Source organism: Echinops telfairi, unplaced genomic scaffold, assembly GCF_000313985.2.
Source record: "Echinops telfairi isolate 266 unplaced genomic scaffold, ASM31398v2 ScPeMD7_7467;HRSCAF=8505_1, whole genome shotgun sequence".
In the NCBI taxonomy this organism is placed as follows: domain Eukaryota; kingdom Metazoa; phylum Chordata; class Mammalia; order Afrosoricida; family Tenrecidae; genus Echinops; species Echinops telfairi.
Genome location: NW_022111368.1, coordinates 22,777,720 through 22,782,226, shown reverse-complemented (window position 1 = coordinate 22,782,226; position 4,507 = coordinate 22,777,720). Strand labels below are relative to the sequence as shown.

At 39.8% G+C, this 4,507-nt stretch overlaps 1 protein-coding gene across 3 annotated transcripts in view; it reads left to right on the top strand.

The window, feature by feature from the left end:
• Positions 1-495: 495 nt before the first annotated feature.
• IL1R1 (interleukin 1 receptor type 1) overlaps positions 496-4,507 on the top strand; it is a 100,868-nt gene continuing 96,856 nt past the window's right edge. For all 3 annotated transcript variants that reach the window (XM_045283899.1, XM_045283898.1, XM_045283901.1), the window contains exon 1: positions 496-736. The gene's annotated coding sequence lies outside the window, so the exon portion shown is untranslated. The remainder of the gene's footprint in view (positions 737-4,507) is intronic.

The window sequence follows — 4,507 nt, the reverse complement described above, 5'->3', positions numbered from 1 at the left end:
AATTCAAGAGTGGTCCATGGGTCCAGACCTAGCTAGAGCACATGGGCTGAGAGAACCATCTGGAAGTGCCTGCGTGTCTGGCTTGGACCTTGGGCTCACCTGCATGTTCAGTGTCAGGAGAAGGTTGGGGAGGTAGGCAGAAGAGGATGAAGAGTTCCAAGAGAGAGTGCAAGGCCCTAGTCCTGGCTCTGACTTACCAAGAATGGCTCTCTGTGACTGGGACCCGATGAGCCCAGAGAGGTCCTAAATGGGCAAGTTTCCCGTTGGAGCCGCAGCAAGCCAGCGTGAGGAGAGAGCACAGGCCTGTGAATGGACAGAGGCTAATGGTCCGTGTATTTCGTAAGGATCTGGCACATTTTCTGAATGATTCTGGCTGTCTGCCTAGCTCTTGAGTTTCCTGTTTATCGTCCCCGAAATGTGTCATAACGGAGGGCTTTGACACAGACACCACCACTTTCTCCTCGCTCTCAGCCTTTGCGCGGGCTGGGCTGTTGGAGAGCATAGGAGCGGCTATCCATGAGGCACCGAACCAGGTTCAAAGGTCTTTTTGGAGAAAGAACATGGAATTAGCAGCTCGATCGAAACCTGTGGCTCATCTGTGAATCTTCCAAAACACACTTCTGTTGTTCACACCGACTTCGTCTCCAGGCTACATTGAGAGAAAGAAACGCTGCAGACTTAGTCTGAGCGTTAGCATCTCCTATGAAGCCCGTCTTTCCCAGACTCCACAGAGACGGTAAAACGAATACTGGCACGTTCCATTCTTCCTAATTTTTCCTCATAGTTTTTTGGGTTTACTTATGCATTGATGATACACTTAGGAGAGGACGGTGGCATCTTATGAGAGTAATATTATACAATATTTGGAACTAGATTTTAAGGATTTTGATGAATTATGTACTCATAATTTCATGCGCTACTTTAAAAGAAGTATTCAGAAATGCAATCACTTACTACGCATGTTTTATTCTATGGAAGATTGCTTATGAAATATGGTTAATGTATTTTATAACTGTATAGAACTTATAAGTCATAGTAGTTATGTGCGTTTGTGTATGGCTAAGTGAAGGGCATTATAAATGGTGTTCCTTCAGTGCTGTTGTTGGTGTTAGAATGAAGACTTACTTGATCACTTTGCATTAGGCTTTGAAAAGACCCCTGGTTGCATTGTACATTATGAATTGGGCTGCCAACCGCAAGGTCAGAAGTTCAACTTCAGCAGTTGCTTTCTCAGAGGAAGAAGAGCGTTTGTCCTGCTGTAACAATTTATACTCTTGGAGACCCAAAGAGGCAATTCTACTGCTCTATATGCTTTCTATGGGGTGGAATCAAATTGGTGGCAATGAGGGTTTTTTTTAAGTTAAATTTTGACAGCATTAGAAGGAAATAATGTGCCCAGTGTTTGACTGACAGTATTTTTCATCATTAACAGACATCCATTGATTCATCTAAAATAATACTGTATTAGCAATTGATTTACACATTTTTCCTTCAATAAGTGTGTTTAAAATATAAATCTAAAATCATGAATATATTTTTCTAAACACTTTAAGCAAAGCAGATAAAAACCAATCACAAAGAAAGCAGAAAACATTAAGAACTGGAAAAAATTCAAGTGGTCCATAAGGGAGATCACATGTTTGGGTGCTGAAGTTTAACCTATCTGCATCTGCAAGAATCTACTTTCCAATGCAGAAAATGCTACAGACTTATAGCTATCGAGAAGACCATCACTGTCACCCAAAAACAACAGCAACAGCAACAAAAAGCAAACCCATTGTCCTCGAGTTCATTCCATTTATGGTGGTCCGTATGATTGTATTTCTTATTGGTCTACCAGGCCTGGTGGACACCTTTCACTTCCACAATTGCTATCCATAGTGCTAGTCGGGGAAGAATAAGGAAGAAGGAAAGAATGTGAAATGACAAAGAAAGGGAGAAAGGGCAGCCAAAGGACACTTTCCATCTAATTATTTTCAAAGTCTTTGTGACGCTTATACCATACGCTGTATTGGCCTTGTGGCTATGCGTGGAGCAGGAGAGGATGGAAAAGGTGCTTCCAAAGATGTTGCTGACTCCAGTGGGCATGGTATTTACCCAAGTGGTCGCTGAAGAGCCATGGCGTGTGAATTCATTAGATGCTGACACTACATGTTCACTATCATTGTCTTGGACAATGTTGAGGAAAAGAAAAGGATTGTTGTCCAGAGGGAGTGAGTGGCATTATCTTTCAGGAAATGGAATTTGGTCTTCCTAATTGTTGTGATGTGATAAGTTCTCATGGGCCTTCTCAACTCAGCAGGCACTTGTTCATCTTTTTACTTATAAACCCTATTGGGCACAAATCTGTTAATTTACTTAGGAAAGAAATGACATAGCTATAGTCAGGGGATGAGAGGTACACCTCTGAAATATAACCTTTAACATTTTGAGCAAACAGCACATGCTTATGCAAAAATAAAATAAAAAGTACATGTATATTCTATTTTATGGATGTCGTCTCAGAAAGTCACAGGGGTAGAGGCGCTCTGTCCTGCACAGCCACTTTGAGTTGGCATCGACCCAATGACAATGAGTTTGGTTTCTGGTACCCTGGGGGAGCAGTGGTTACGCATTGGGGTTTGTTTGGTCAGCATGGTTGGCAGTTCTAATCACCAGTAGCTCTGAGAGAGGAAAATTGAACTTTCTTCTTCCATAAACAGCTACAATCTTGGAAGTCCACCAGTAGGGATGGGGGCCAGTCCCTCTGAGTAGCATTGACTCGATGGCAGTGAATTTGTTTGTATGATCATTATATATAAATATAATATCTATGTACATATAGAATAGATGAACATAAAAATCACCCATGGACTCCTCAGGGTGAAATAGTAATTGTTAAAATTGTGGTAGACACTTTTTTTCTGAGTACATTTATATTAAAAATGACACTCATTTGATACATCCAATTTTATGACCTGCTTTCACCCCTCAACAGTATTGTTTGATCTTCTTGCCATGATTTTTCATACAACTTTAAAATCACATTGTGTAGACAATGTATTAAATTTGTTGGCAGTTAACTGCTCTTTTAAAAAAAATTTAGGAATATAATAAAGCAACATCCATTTGGCTAAATCTTTGTATTTTCTCATGATTATTTTCATGAGAGAAATTTCCAGAAGTGGCATGACTGGTTAAAGGACATGAGCATTTTAAACATTTTTGATACCTATTGCTCAGTTAATTGTACCAACACGCTACTTATTTATACTCCTATCTATACTGTATACCTTTCACTTTCCACCACCCTCACCAACTTTGTATTCTTCTTAAGCTCACTAATCTGCTATCTCTGAGTCCTGGTGGCTTACTGGTTATGTGTTCAGCTGCTAACCACAGGTGTGAACTTCAAAACCACCCGCCCCTCCCAGGGAGAAACGCGAGGCTTTCTACTCCCATAAAGAGCGACGGTCTCTGAAACCCCCGGGAGCAATTCTTCCTTGTTCTACAGGGGTAGTTCAACGGGGTTGCCATGAGTCGGAATCCACTCAATGGTCGTGAGTTTGGCTTTGGAGTTTAATCAAATATCTAGTCAAGGATACTTCACTGTTTTAATTTGATTTAAGGACACCCTTGTGGTGGCCTTCAGATGTTGCCTCTCTGGTTCAGCTTGTTCTCTTTGGTAACTTATTGCCAAAGCAATCACTTCTGACAGTAAGTTATGCCAACCTATTTTTGGTGTCTTTTGACCTCATTTGATGACTTTCGGTAAGTCTGAGAAGATAAGCACAGCAAAAGCAGGGACTTTTGATCTCTTTACTGATTTCACAAGTTGGGGCAGACCGCAACCTTAATAATCTTCTTTCATTTTCATCTGTGTGGTTTTGAGGTAAAGCCTTATCTCTCAGCCCCATACAGTTGTACTGGGAATATGAGTGAGACAAGGTATGGGAAAGATTTTTGAATAGAAAAAAAGGCAAGATGTTATTATTGTTATTACTGTAACTTTATTTTATTGTGATCTTTGTAGTTTCTGGAGAACTACAAGCTGAAATTTTGACAGTCTTCTAAACAAGGAAAACGTGTGTGTGCATGTGTGTGCGTGTGTGTATGCGCACACATCTTTCTGTTTGATGTTTAGATCTAGAACCGATTGTTGAGAGTCCAGTCTATGCTAAACCTTGTTCTGTTGTGCCGGGAATACTGAGGAAAGTTAATTTTAAGGAACTGTTCATAAAAATCTAATAAGAAAAGCATCCAGATCTTTGCATAAAACAATTTTCATTGTCTTGTAAATTTTTAGTAGTAAAATATTAGATTAAATCTAAGTTTTCATGATTGGCTTTCTAAGTAACTTTTGGCAGATCCATAAAATGAAGATTAAACACATTACAATCAAAATTTAAATCTATCTTTCAATATAATTATATACATTATTATGTAAACCCTGTGCATTGTTATACAAACCCTATGCATTGGGCCCCTAACTCTTTACTAAACCCAGCCCATTGCTGTAGAGCAGATC